We start from the raw sequence: 15,886 nt of genomic DNA on the forward strand, positions 1-15,886 counted from the left end.
ACACATGGTGATTAGTGCAGGAAAATTAAGCACCTGTTTTGAGGAACACAGAGTGCAGGGATCAGGAGCCAACAGATGTTGTTTCTATTAACGTACAAAGAGCCTGCTCATTTCCTATGCCCTATTCCATTGCTACGTTTTTGTACCTGATGACTTCTTTGGAAATATTAAGAAGTTATTATTTGCCTTTCATAATGTATGGCCTTTGGAAAGCTGAGCTCAAATGAAGCTTAGGTGTCTCACTGAGGAGCTAAATTTTAACCCAGATACCCAGCTGAGATGGCTGAAGCATAATGCATTTTAGGAAAACTATAAGGCCAGATACCTTTATGCCGATGGTTTGATACCTTACAAAAATAGGTGTACACTTGAGTGTTTACAATGAAACTCCGTTATTTCTACCTTAAGACCTAGTGAACCACTTCCAGGAACCTTAACAGAGCTTTACAAACATTGGCATGCATGTGTGTATAACATTCTTTGAAAGAAGAGGTTAAAGATAACTGGTAGATAATCAGATAGAATATAAAATTATTATTAAAGAAAGGAAATGGAGATGAAAACAACTAAATGATAGTACAAACAATGTTTTGACAGTAAAACAGTAATAGAGTCTAGATTCCGAAGTCTAATTCAGCCTGTGCCATTATAAAAGACTAGTTAAATTCTATTTATACAATGTATGGTAAGATAGGAGTAATTGAGATAAAGGAAAATAATCAATTTTGCCCAGTTTGTAATATTGTCAGGATGGAATTGTGTGCAGTATGTTCTTAATTAAAAACAAAGTTAGACATGTGTTTGTATATTTGATTTCTCATTACTTATTTTATTAATTTTCATCTTTTTATCCCAATTATGTTTGTCATGCTTTTCCATATCATTAGATTATTGGGTTTCCCTAAAACAGTCAGTTTTTAAATTTATCAATATTCTTGTTTCATCTATTTTCTAGGTTTTTAATTTTTTATTTGCTCTATACTCTTTTTTTTTCTATACTCTTTTGACATAAAAGTCATTCTTCATGTGTGATAGGAAACCAAACAATTAATTATCATCAGGTTCCTGAGTGTATAGCTTTTGTCATTATACTTTTCCTCTGACCTTTTGAAATGATATAGCTTTTGTCATTATACTTTTCCTCTGACCTTTTGAAATGAGATTACTTTTATCTTTCCTGTAGAATTTTTCCATTAGTCCATATATTTTCAAGACCTTTTGTTGTTGTTCGTTTTCAAATTTCAGCAGTTAAATGCTGAAATCAATCATTTTAAATTTTATCTGTTTGAACCATTGAAATATTTAAGTCCGTGAATGTGCTCTTGAGTAGCTCTTTGGATATGTTTCATGTTTTCATACAGCATAGCCTCATATTAGTTTTCTCTAAATAGTGTGAAATTGAGTTTGGATTTTATTTTCTATCCAATAGTTATTTAGGTGAGTTTATTTAATAATTTATTTTTCAAATGTATATAAATTATTAATTTCTTAGTTGAAATAGCTGTTCTTCAGATATAATTTGTTTCATTAGTTGAGTGCTTTATAATGTTCTACAAATATTGTTTCTCTCTAGTTGTCTGTATACTTCTAGCACATTTTTACAAAAAATATTTCAAGTGTATATATTCTACTGAAATAATTAATGACTAACATTGTCATTGTAAATCATACTTGTGATACGGTATTATCCTGCTTAATTATTTGCCTTGAATTATCCTTTCATTGAAATCTAATACTGCTCCCTTTGATTTTTTTCTACTTGCCTTATAATCTTTCATTGTTCCTTTATTTTAATCAGCTGTGTGACTATAGCTTGGTGCAAACATAATTGTGGTTTTTGCAGTTACTTTTAATGTCAAAAACCGCAATTACTTTTGCACCAACCTATAGTGACACAGTTGATCGTGTCAGTTTATTAGGTGTGCCTTTTATAAGAAGCATACTGTGGAAACATCCTTTTTAAATCAATATGAGAATATCATTATTCATTAGGGAGGATTTAACCCATTTGTGTTTATTTTTTTAACTGATGTAACTCCTCTTATTTAGAATTTCCTTTTGTTAAAAAATACTCCCAACTTTTTTGCATTTTATTACAGACTATATATTCTTAGCACTATCTAGTCGGTTATTTAGGAGAGATATATCCTGTTTTTAAATGCTGCTAATTACATTGATTAAAAAAAAAACAAAAAGATTATAATTTATCTGATTATCAAAGGATGAATTTGCCTCACCTCACTCCTTATAAAATGAAAATGTATTTAGTTTTTGTTCTCTCTCTTCTACATTTGTAAATATAACCTAAGCAGTTCAATGTGTTATTAACATCAAATTATTATTTCCAATATTACATGTGTTTTCATTTAAGAACTACTTTTGAAATTTACTTGAGCCAAGAAATTCGGGACCAGCCCAGGCAATATGGTGAGACCCCCATTGCTACAAAAATAAAAAATGAAAATAGCCAGGCGTGGTGGCACACACCTGTTGTCCCAGCTACTCAGGAGGCTGAAGTTTGAGGATCACTTGAGATCAAGATGTAGAGGCTGCAGTGAGCTGTGACTGCACCACTGCACTTTAAGCTGGGTGACAGAGTGAGACCTTGGCTCAAAAAAATAAATATAAATAAAATTAAATAAGATAAAATAATTACTTATATCTTATTTTTATTAAAATGTTTTCTATGCTTATCCCACTCCTTTAGTACCACAAATTCCTCATTCTTGGGTTATAAACACTTATTTATTTCTCTATTGACTTGTGCATGTCTTGAAGTATTTCTTTCCCAAGAAGCCTGTTTTGGGAGAATATTCTCTGTACTATGGTCTATCTGAGTACATCCTTTCCCTTCAAAATTCTGAAAATATTGGCCCAAGGACTCCTAGCAATTTCACCTCAGAGGGAGAAAAAAAGCTTACTCCAGCATAAATGTGTACTCTTTTTAGGTAAATAAGCTGGTTTCCTTCTTATTCCTTTCTTTCTCTCTGTTTGGATGCTTAACATGTTTCCTTTATCATACAAGCTTATTTCTTTTTCACATACAATTGAAAAAATTCAGAGTATCTTTCTATGGATTTTAAAATTAATTTTACTTAGAAAATAATGAGCTCTTTTAATGAGACCTTTTATTTTACTACATAGGGACTTCTTTTGTTATTTTATAAAGTACTTCCTAAGGATTGCAATTAATTCTTCAGTCGGAGTCCTATTTTCTTTTTTCTATTTCTATTACTATCTATTTCATCATTTTAATCTCTTAATTCATTTTCCTTTTCACTCTAGGAGATTTTATCAAATCTGACCTCCATTATTTCTAATAAAATTGTCCCCAATGTAAGTTTTGCTGTTTATTACCCCTAATGTGGATTTTAATCTTTCTATTCCATTTCCAATTTTTTTTGTTTATTTTATTCAGCTTCCATTTGTCTTAGCCTCTTCTTTCATTGTACTTTATATTAATTCATCATTTCCAGAATGCCAGTGTTTTCTATATTTTTGGTGGTATATCTAATTTCCAGAGGTAGACTCTGCCTCTGAGGTTTTGGAATGATAGTATTTTTTCATTCCCAAATTTTTTTAGATAGATACATGCAGTTTTGTTTTCTAACTCTTCTCCTTAAGCCTGGGTAGACTGGTTTTTGTCAACTGAAAGAAACTTGAATTGTCCTCAGCATTCCTTACTGTTCCCCCACCTCCTGGTCAAATCTCCTCCCACAGATGAAGGGCTAATCTTTAGACAGAAATCTTTGCTCACTTTCAAATATAATACTTACATTTATTAAGAAATATTTACATATTTGTAAAGACATACTTGCATATCTTGCAATGAAGCACTTCTGCTCTGTCGCCCAGGCTGGAGTGCAGTGGCCCAATCTCAGCTCACTGCAACCTCCACCTCTGGAGTTCAAGCAATTCTCTTGCCTCCACCTCCTGAGTAGCTGGAATCACAGGCATACACCACCACGTCCAGCTAATTTTTGTATTCTTAGTAGAGTTAGGGTTTCACCATGTTAGCCAGGCTGATCTTGAACTCTTTACCTCAAGTGATCCGCCCACCTCGGCCTCCCAAAGTGCTGGGATTATAGGTGTGAGCCACCATGCCTGGCCTGTGAAACACTTTTCACAGTGATGCTTGTCCTTACTTTAATGCTGTTGCTATATTGTACCTTCATTTTCATTTGGGGTCCTGAATCTTATGTAATAATCAAACCTGTCTGGCTGTCATTAGTGCAGAGTGACTGATAGATTTAATGGCCTACTCTAACCCTAAGACCAGTTTTACCTAGTAGCTGCCGAAACAACCTGCCATGACGCTTACTAGTTTTGCCTACCATCACAGCTTGCCAGCTCCCAAACACTTCTCTAGTGCTAATGAGCTCTCTTTCAAAACAACATGTAACATTTCTCTTTCTAATAAGATTCCCAAGCTTCTCTTTGTTCTTCAGACATATCAAAGAACACCCATTCTACGTATGCCCTGAATTTCAATTCTTGCTTCCCAAAATAAAAAGTTAAATTTAGGGATTTGTCTCTGTATTTTATTTTGACTCCCACAATTTTAAAAGAATTAAATTTCCTTTGTAACTTTCATTATTAGGTTGTATTTGCCACCTGGCCCTATACAACAGAACTGCCATGGTGAACATGAGCAGGAGGCAGAGTGGGAAGAGGGGGTGCCTGTGAGGTAAGGGTGATCTTATTATAAAATTACTTTCACAACATTCAAAGGAATGTAGAATTTTTCCTGTAGGCAAAATAGAACCACTGAGTATTTTAAAATAAAAGATGATAAAAGGTATGCTGACAGTACTGAAATACTCCCCCCTTCTTGGGGGACAAAAGTGAATACAATTTTAAAATTGCTTGGAAATACTTGAAAATTATTTTTATGTCATCAAATCCATCAGTCTTATCTCTTGCTAATTCTTCCCATTTTTTATTCTGCCTAGATGCAGGTATTCCATTATATTTTTTATTGTATTTTCTTCTGGTTCTTTTGGTCAGTTTTCTTACTTACATATAACCTTGTCCTATAACCTATTTTGATAAGTAAAAAACTAATTTTTATTTTTCATATGAAATTGTTCTCAATATATTTATTTAAATATCCATCATTTTCCTCACTGACTTGATGCACTAAATCCAACAAATAGTATTTATATGTATATATGATAAATTTCTGGAAATTTGATTATATTCCATTCTTCTACCTGGTTATTCCTGCACTGTATACGGAGCCTTTTTTTTAACCTTGAGACTAACTTTATATAACATTAAACTAACCATTTCAAGGATACAATTCAGTGGCATTTAATGCATCAGCAATGTCGTCCAACCATCACACCAACCTAGTTTTCATCACCCCAGAGGGAAACCCTGTATCCATTAGTCAATCACTCCTCACACCTCCTAGCCACTGGCAACTATTAATCTATGGATATGTCACATAAATCAGATTCAACAATATATGACTTTCCGTGTATGGCTTCATTCACTCAGTGTGTTTCTGAAGTTTGTCCATGTTGTAGCATGTATCTGTGCTTTATTTCGTTTTATGTCTGAATAATATTCCATTGTATGGATATGCCACATTTATTAATCCGTTCATCAGTTAATGAACATTTGAGTTGCTTCGGCCTTATGGTGACTGTGAATAGTGCTGTTATAAGCATTTGTGTACACCTTTTTGTCTGAATACCTGTTTCAATTCCTTTCGTATATACCTAAAGGTGAAATTGCAGAATCATATGCTAACTACATGTTTAACCTTTTGAGGAACTTCCAAACAGTTTCCCAAAGTAGATTCAGTTTTATATTGTTATTTTTACGTTCTCACCAGCAATGTACAAAGGCTCTAATTTCTTCACATCCTCACTACCACTTGTTATTTTGTTTTATTATTATTATTACTATTATTATTATTTTCAACCTAGTTTGTGTGAAGTGGTATCTCACTGTGGTTCTGTTACCAGTGGAGAGTCTTGATTATGAGTTGTCCAGGTTCTTGGCATTTTAAACAAAGAATTGGACAAAATGCACAAGCAAAGCAACGAAATAATGAATCAACAAAAGCACAGATTTATTGAAATGAAAGTACACTCCACAGAGTGGGAGTGGGCTTGAGCAAGTGGCTCAAAACCACGGGTTACAAAATTGGGGTTTAAATACCCATTAGAGATTTCCCATTGGTTACTTGGTTACACCCTATGTAAATGAAATAGTGACCAGAGACCAGTCTAAGTGGCTGGAGTGAAGTTACAAAATTATACCTCTATGCAAATGAAGACTAGGCCTGTGACCAGTCTGATTGGTAGCAGGAGGGGAGGGGGCCAATTGGAGGTACTTTCCATTTTCTTCTGCATGGCAGAAGGGAGAGTGTTGCAAAGGGAGTAGACTCTGATCCTTTTGTTACTTGGGAGTGGAAAGTTGGGTTTTCCTTTTGATTTAGTTCGAGGAAGTCAGTGTGAATTTGTCTTAGGTTCCCTGCCCCCAAGCCCTATTCTCCTGCCTCAGTGCCACAAGATTTTAATTACAGTATTATTGTAATAAATTTACCATCTGCTGTGGCAAATGTCCCCTTCTGATTTTCTTTGAAAACATTGGCTATTTTTGTTTACCTGTCTTTCCAGATTAACTTTAGAATAATTTTTGAGGTTCCCCAATATATGCCAATGTAATTTTCATTACTATTGTGCTAATTTTAACAATTAATTTAGGAACAATTTACATCTTTATAATTTTTAAATATTATTTTATGTTCCTCAATAAAGTTTTGGCTGTGGTTTTGGAGTTTTGATTTGTTTTTCATTTAGATCCTTCACATTTTTGTTAGATTTATTCCTAGGTACTTGGTAATTAAGTGATTTGGCTATCATACAGCAAAGCCAGCTAAGGACATTGTGCTTTTATACTATAACTGGTAATCCAATGGCTGAATCCAGGCTGAAAGCAAAGTACTGTGTTCTGATTGTTTTTAATTTTAAACACTTTAATTGTCACTATTTCAAGCTTCTTTTGAAAAATTAGAAGATCTGGCCTGTTCCCACAAATTAACAACTGACGACAGTAAGGTTGCACTACCTCCTTTAGGTAGGAATTAATCTCTCCATTTTAAGCTCCACTACTCCTTATTTTATTCCAAAACTAAGGCTCAGTAAGAAGGGACAAAGAACATTGTTTTTGTGCTATTGTTGATATTTTGATATTGTTATTGTCTAATAACACTTAGAAAAGCAGAAAGTTTCTTGTAAATATATGTCTTAGTTTGGTTTCCTTTAAATCACAGCCTGAGGCAGGGCTTGAAAGCAGACAGTTTATTTTGGAAAGGATCTTAGGAAAACAGTGAAATAGACAGAGAGAAAGAGACAGAGAGAAAATTACACAATATGCTGAGGGTCTTGAAATGTATCCACCCCAAAAGTAAGGGGGACCACTGTACCTTTACTTTTTTACATCCATGAACTGCTTCTTCAATCTACCTATAAACCTCTACATAACTCAGCTGAGAGGCATTTGGAATACTGATGAAGACAGAGTGAGCAGACCCTCTAAAAGAATATCCTTATCATGATGTCTATCCCATTCAGCTTTTAATGAGAACATGTCAGCACTTCAACCATTTAAGAGTGCTCATTGCCAAATCCCATACATGGTTTTTAACAGCATTGTATTAAAACATTTAAAATAGGTCTCCTTATTCAGCTCTATGATTACCTTATTCTCTTTTTCTCTCTTCTGCCGTTAAAGCTCAATGTTAAATGGAATGTGAAACCTGTCATTAGTTATATTATAGAGAGTCTAAGTACAAGAGGGTAATATGCTATCAGATTGATTAAGAATGAATTAAATCACTCCAAAATCAGTGGGGCAACACTTACTAAAACCAATTTATAACAATTATTTTAATAGTAAATTGGATTATTACTTAATAGGTACTCAATAGACATTTGTAGTTGTTACTCTGAGTATTACTGTTCTTGAGAGAAGGCTACTTTCTCAGTCAGTTCCTGGAGGACCATTTACATATAAACTCATGACCACCAAAGAGGAGAATGTATGTATTTTTTAATACATGTTGACACCAAGAACAGACTTCAAAATTTAGTAGAGTTGTCTATCAAATTAGGAGTTTGTATTACAGTCATGAGCTGCTTAGCAACAGGGATACATTCTAAGAAATGGCATCTTTAGGCGATTTCATCATTGTGCAAACATTATGGAGCATACTTACACAAACCTAGATGGTATAGCCTGCTACACACCTGAGCTATGTGGTGTAGCCTATTGTTCCTAGGCTACAAACCTATATAGCATGCTACTGTGCTGCACACGATAAGCAACTGTAACACAATGGTATTTGTGTATCTAAATATAGAAAATGTATAGTAAAGATATGGTATAAAAGATTTTAATATGGTACAACTGGAAAGGGCAGCTCCATTATATTTTTATGGGAATGCTGTCATACATGCTGTCTGTTTTTAGCTGAAACGTTATTGTGCAACACGTGACTGTATTCTCCTTATTTAATATTCTCACCTACTGAGTGTGCTTTATTTTCGTTCAGTGACTTCCAAGCTCCCCAACATTGCTTGACCAGTATTAGTTTTTGCAGAAACTAGAAAAGTCCTGTCCTAACCTTTTTTCCTCAGCAATAGATTCTTAGCTGAGCACCTTGTCACCTGAAATAAAAGAGTATACTGCCTGACATTCCTTGCAGCTGTGGGGGAACTATGACTAAATTCTGGTCAATGGATATCAGTAGAAGTTTTGCAGAACTTGAGGAAATTTGCTTGACAACAGTCACCACAGTTAGTTGAAGCCAATTATTTTCCCTTATGCCATTCCTTCTTCTGCAGATGACATGATGACCGAAGTTCTACCAGTTGTTATGAATCACGTGATGTCCCAGAGGCAGGAAACCACACCCTTGGATGGTAAAATAGAAGGAAGAGAATTTGGCTAATACTGTGGTGCTGCAGTACTAACATGAGTTTATGTATTTCCAGCTTTCTTTTATATGAAAGCAAAATAATTTTCATCTTATATGAGCCGCTATTACTTTTAGAATTTTTTTCTGTTATAGTATTAAACCTAAATTAATACCTAAATATTTACAGTATTAAATGCCAATTGATAAATCAGCTTTGCAAACACACATTAATAGCTTCGAAAGCTAAATTTAGTTTCAATCAGCAACAGCAATGCGGGTTACTGAAAGATTTTCAACCAAAAAGTCTGAGATAATTAAGGGAAGGAGAAGTTGGTACAATACCTGATAGATTTCAAGGGACAAGTCCTAGCTAATTGGAAACATACCCTTCACTCGCTATCAAATTATTGTGGATTAAGCCTTTCCACATGGGGCAGGGTGAGGGTGAAGCAGGGTTTTTGTTCCAGATAAAATTTTTTGATGGCACTGCCACTCTCAAGGAGCAGAATAGCATATCTATCCCAAGCCAAGCATTCTTGAACCTTCTCTTTCAATCTCCTTCCTTCAATCCTCCTATTGGCTCAGCCAGCCTGTTCAACAGGAGGTAAGGCACAGCAAGGAGTCCTAAGCCAAGTTTCCACCTGGCTTGACAGAGAGTTGAGTTACAGAGTGGAGACTGAGTATGTAAGCAAATACATTATGGATAGATAGACCTATTTTCTCACTGCCAGAGAAGAGACTTATGGAAAGAAAAGGATAGATTGTACTGAACACAGACAAACAGTTTATGAAAGGCTATCTTGAAGCCTGCTGAGTAAAGGCTATCTTCAGCCTCTCTCCATTTAACATCATATTTATTGCATAATGTTAGTTGCTTATTAATAACATTTACCATTCTTTCAGTAAGCCATAGTGGGTTACCATCGATCTGACTTTTTCTCAATCTTTTAACTGGTCTCTTTTCTGAAATTCAGCTTCACCCCCTCTTTCAATCTATCCACCGTTGTCCATCTTGATTGCATGCAAGTCTAGATCTATTCTTCCTCATCCAGAGTTAATTAATCCTAATGATATCATAGAAAGAATAGAGGTATGTGGTCAGATCCTAACCTTACCATTTATAATCCATCTATGGCAGACTTCTTAACTTTTCTGAACCCAGTGTCTTCATGTTTATAACATAGTTTTTATTCCTTGAGATGACTGATCAGTTTCCACTTTCTCTGCCCTAATCTGTTTCCGAGTAGGCTGACACCGATGGACTGCATCCATAGAGTCCCTTGCTAGTATAGCCTATTTTGAGGCACTGATAGAAGCTCAGAAGGTAGGAAAAGAGAGAAACTGGGTTATTTCTCTCCTTTACTCCTCCCTGCGAAACCATGAAGTTCAGACAGTGGCTAAATATGTCTAGGACTTCAGCTCTTGTCAGGCACACCCTCCAGTAGGGCTCCCAGTTTCACTGGATTCTGGTGAGATTTCCTTTTATAAGAACCCTCAAATCATAGTGGTTTGCCACTGTTGCTAGGCTCTGGGGGCCTCAGTATCATTTGTTGGTTTCCTTAACCCTGTCCCCATCAATAAAGTCCATTTAGTAGAACCATCTGAGTGAAATTCTATTTTCCACCAAGAATCAATGTTACAGGAAAATTAAAAATGATGGGTGCAAATTGCTTACTAAAGTACCTTAGCACAAAGTACACAGCTACTAATAATAGCTGTTATGATTGAGGGCTATTATATTACCTTTCTATAATTTTAAACAGAACAAAATATTTCTCCAGATGTAGGTTTTAAAGTTTAATTTCTTCTCAAATATATGAAAAAGGCTTGATAACTCAAAAGTATCTAGATACTATATTAATATTTCATGATAGTCATTAGTTTTTAATAGGCATTTATAAAATAACATCTAGGCCAGTTTAATGGAACTACTTATACATGTCACTATAGCATTAAGATAAATATTATTTATAAGAGCTTTTAGAATAAGACTCTGTTAAATATATTTTATTTTACCAGAATATTAAAGTTTGAATGGCTTTTATCACAATATTATTTATGAAACATACAAAAGCTAAGTAAACATATCCCCAGAATATTTACTTTGGTTTTCCAACGGTCAAGTGCCCTAAATCATACAGATTCACAAGTTTTAGGAATGTCAGGTAGTAGAACAAACTGCTGCATAACTTCTAGTCAATAATAATTCCACATATTCATTTAGTGCTTCTAAAGCAAAACTGAAAATCAGTTTCCTTGCATTTTATCTTATCATAACCTATTTTATTCCTTTCTCTCACTCTACCCCTTACTATACTCCTCAGTTCACACCAGAAAATGTGTGTGCATGTACACACATGCATACACACACAGTGACTGTTCTGGAGCGATTACCCAACAGAGATCAGTTGAAAAATCAGAATCAGTAAGGTCATTGAATGCTACAGAATGGAGTATTTCTAAGTTGCTTATGTTAGCTTTCAAATGATATCAAACACAAGCTTTTTGAATAAGCTAATGAATAAACATTTACAGAACACCTGCTGTGTTTTGTGAGTAGGGCCATGAGATTGGGGAGGAAACATCGTTCTAGTCACAGTGATTGCTATATACTGAACCTTTATGCCTCCCCAAAATTCACGTTGGAACCTAATCCCCAGTGCGATGATATTTTGAGGTGGGGTTTTTGGGAGATGATTAGTCTTGAGGGAAGAGACCTCATGAATGGAATTAGTGCCCTTCTGAAAAAGCCCCAAAGAGCTCCTTACCCCTCAACCATGTGAGGACACAGAACAAAGGCAGCCCTCTATGAACCACGATCCAGTCCTTCACCAGATATCAAATCTTGAACTTCCCAGCTTCCAGAACTGTCAGAAACAAATTTCTCACAGTTGTTTGTAAGCCACTCTGTCTATGATAATCTGTTATAGCAGCCTGAATGGCCCAAGACAGTGTTCAAGGAAGGCCTCTCTGAGAAGAGGGCATTTAATTGAACATCTGGTTGAAAACACTGGGCCAACTACCACTTAAATATCTGAGGAAGGGACAGTCCCAGAAGATAAATGAGCCTTTGAGGTAACAAGACTGGCTTATTTGAGAAACAGAAAGAAAATCAGAGTAGCTCAACATGGTGAACAAAGGTCAAAAGATACAGGACGAACCTCAAGAGGACCTTGTCTGTGAATGTAGTTATCCTTTTTAAAAGAATTAAGATTTAATGTCACCTCTTTCGTAAGTCCTTATCTGGCAGTAATGACTGTAACCATACAGGGTAGGGTTCAAAGTCACCTAAATTACTTCCTAGCTTTTTAGGAAGGCCTAACTCTCAGGATTGTTGTGGGGTTTAAATAATATTAGGAAAGTAAAGCCTTCTGTAACTATTTATTAATTAGAAGAACATTTTAACATATTTTTGGCCCTATGAACATCTTCTTTAAGATTTGGATTATGAGAATTCTATTGAGCAAATAGAAAGCTACAGTTCTAGTTATTTATGATATGCACACACAAACACTCACATCAAAAATACATATGTAGACAGACAGGAAGATGGATGGATGGATGGATGGATGGATGGATGGATGGATGGATGGATGGATGAATAGATAAATACTGGCCCAGGGTCTTAAAATGAATGAGGGCAAATATAAAATAAATTAAACATTGGCACTCAAGAATTATCAATTCAATAAAAATTTACGGAGATAAAATTGAGTACAATACTCAATAATATTGTACTCAATATTGTACTCAATTTTATTGAGTACGATACTCAACAAATGGAAGTGATTCAACAAATGCTAATATTTCTCTCTACTTTTTAAATATTAACTGATCTAAATACCCCCAAATTTTGGAGATTCCTAGATGATACATTTTTTTTAAATTGTCCCCCAAATAAATTAAAAGCAGCTCAATTCCCTTTTATGGATTGATAGGTAGTTCAGCAATAGCTTTTTGAGCTACATCTCCCACCCCTCTACACCACCCTTTCCTCCCTGCTTTTTAAAGAACCTGAGGGACACATACAATCTAAACACAAAGTTCCTCTTATTTTCCTCTGCTGGTATCTATTATCAGCTGTTATTCTGGCTCCTGTTGCAAATTCACAGGTTTTCTTCAACAGCTCTGGCATGGGCAGGCATGGTCCTTTGAAGAAGTGTGATCCAGTACATGATCTTCAGAGGGAGGTAAAAGGGCCTATGTTGGGCCCAAGATTGAATCTTGATGTCAAAGGCCTTCAGGCATATATTGCCCTTCAAGGTCCCTGCTATCCCAGAGCCACAGAAATCAATTGGTGCAGGTATCTGAGCCTTGGGTGGTCCCTGGCCTCTATCTCTCTTTTGAGTCCCAGAGAAGCCAGTTAGACTACGTGATTTTTCCATCTGGAGAAACACACAAGCTTATTCCATTTTCCCTCCTAGATAAAAGACTGCCTCTGATACAGTCCAGATCTTAGAAACCAGTAGATCTATTTCTAGATTTGGTTGGTAGCAGAACAACCTCCCAGTGTTCTCATTTTTACCCACACCACTGCTTCAACTTTCTGAAGAGTTTAACTTTCTGATTATCTCCAAGGAAGGCACAGACCTTTGATACTTCCACTCCCCAGAAAGAAAATATATTTTGTGCCTTAGAGGTAATTTATCTTCCTAAAGACAGCATGCAGGTTACCAGGCGTGTTGCTGGTTGGCCTAAATTGGCCCACACTAATGTAATGTTCCCTAGACATGCCATTAGATGTGTATAGCCCATGCGTGGCATTCTTGCAAAAAAAAGTAAGACCAGTGGAATCCACATTCTTCCAGGGACATTATAATGCATCATTCACTGGAAAACATTTGCAGTTTGTTCCATAAGATCTGGACTCTTTCCTTTGCCAAGAATATATTGCAATTACCCAGAGCAGTGCCTACCATAGAATAGGTGTGCAATAAATTTTTGATGAATAAATGAAAGTTGACAGAGTACTTTGCTACTAAGGGTTGTTTCTATCTGAATTATATTAGATTCATTATTTTATTCAAATTAGTAAGAGATAAATCTTCATTCAAGATTTGAATATAACTTAAAAATGTTTATGACTGACATATCTCTGGGAATTTGCACTGCATTTGAATTACTAAGTTTTGCTAATCTGTCTTTGTATGACAATTCTAAAATTCCTATTTGTTTTGAATGTGCAGTAAGGATAGAAAGTGATGCTGAGCTAGCAGCACTGAAGCAATTTGCAGGAAAAGAAGACCCAGCTTCTCCAGACGAATCTGGAGAAGAGTTTCTTTAACTGTGGAAACAAACTATATACCACAGTTCTTCATGGATAATGAATCATTGAAAAGCAATTTCAAGCTAGAATGGCTTGTACAAAATTATTAATCACAAAATTCAAGTTATTATCACTTGCTCTTCTTTCAAGGATGCCTGGGTGTCTTAATAACCACGAGAGTGTAGTTGTTGATTTGTCAGTAGATCCAAGATTTCACCAAGTATCTAACAGTGCCTTGTAGCAATAAGCAGCGTACATTGTGGGGTTTGCAGGCCCAGCCTCTGCAGTTGCACTAGCTTTTTACCAGCAGTGTAAAGTTGTATGAGGCTCTCCATGCCTCAGTCTCCTCATCTCTAAAATGTAAATAATAATAGTGCACGTTGTCGTCCCCCATGAGAACCTACGCTGCCAAGTCATTTTTTGAATATCAGGGCCCAGTTTTACAGAAATTTTTCCATTTTAAAAATGTAGACTCCTAATTCATAAAATCATCTAAATGTTGTATACCCTTGAAATGATTTCTTCCCTTGATAATGACTTGAAGTTGTTTCATTCATTGTCAATTTGTTCATTAAAATCTTCAGTTAATCTGAGTAGTCCTGGCAGATGACTGCTACAGAAACCTCTCCTTGTATCTCAATGGTTAAACCAAGAGAAGTGTATTCTTAGCTCATGACACAGTACGACACAAACTGGCCGGTGGTTTGAAGGAGGGCAGGCCTCTGCTTCATACAGTCATTTAGAGACTCAAGTTGAAGAGGGCTCCACCGTCTTCAGCACATGGTTTCGGGGATTGCCCTGGGCAATGACATCCCTCCAACATTTAGGAAAAGAGGACATACCGAATCATGCATGAGGTTTTAGGAGTACTATTACTAGTAGTATTACGAGTAGGTTTTAGAATGTAGTATTCTTCATGCCTAGCACAAAATGAAATGAATTTTTAAGGAATGTATCACACTGTTTCCTCCACTGTCTCTTCCCAGGGACCCTGTTATACAGATATGGTGTTATGATCTGTATTTTGACACGACTGTGAGGAAACCTGGATGGAGGAAAATGCCACCATCATTTCCTAAGTGCCATCTCAAGACATAATAAGCTTATTGTTAATGTCTGAACTGTGCCCTGCCATTCTCATGTTGAAGTCTTAACTCACAGTACCTCAGAATGTGACTGCATTTGGAAAGAGGTTCCAGAATGTGACTGCATTTGGAAAGAGGTAATTAAGTTAAAATTAGGTCATTATGGTGGGCCCTAATTCAACATGACTGGTGTTCTTCTAAAAAGAAGAAATTTGAACACAGGCAAACACAGAGGGAAGACTGTGTGAAGACATAGGCAGAAGGCTGCCTCCTGCTAGCCAAAGAGAGAGGCCTCAGAAGAAATCAACCCTACCAGCACCATGATCTTGTGCTTCTAGTCTTCAGAATCGTGAGAAAATACATTTCTGTTTAAGTCACCTAATCTGTGGTATTTTCTTATGTCACCCCTAGCAAACTAATATACTCATGTTGCTCTTGCAACAGGAAGACATAAATGTTATTTAAATTAATTGAGTAAAAGTGATAGAGGTGGAAAGCAAATATATTGAAGAAAAAACTAAAGTTTACAAACTGCAATAAAGTAGGACAAACAGTAAGCTGGACTGCAGCATTTTCCTGATAAGTTTTATCAAAAAGGAG

At 35.7% G+C, this 15,886-nt stretch overlaps 1 long non-coding RNA gene across 1 annotated transcript in view; it reads left to right on the forward strand.

Moving 5' to 3' along the window:
* The window catches only part of LOC139361835 (uncharacterized), a 70,135-nt gene extending 54,812 nt beyond the window's left edge, over positions 1–15,323 (forward strand). Inside the window, exons 2-3 of the long non-coding RNA XR_011619554.1 lie at positions 8,862–8,939; positions 15,188–15,323. This is a non-coding gene — a long non-coding RNA (uncharacterized lncRNA). The remainder of the gene's footprint in view (positions 1–8,861; positions 8,940–15,187) is intronic.
* Positions 15,324–15,886: the final 563 nt, after the last annotated feature.

Source organism: Macaca nemestrina, chromosome 1 (genome assembly GCF_043159975.1).
Source record: "Macaca nemestrina isolate mMacNem1 chromosome 1, mMacNem.hap1, whole genome shotgun sequence".
Classification (NCBI taxonomy): domain Eukaryota; kingdom Metazoa; phylum Chordata; class Mammalia; order Primates; family Cercopithecidae; genus Macaca; species Macaca nemestrina.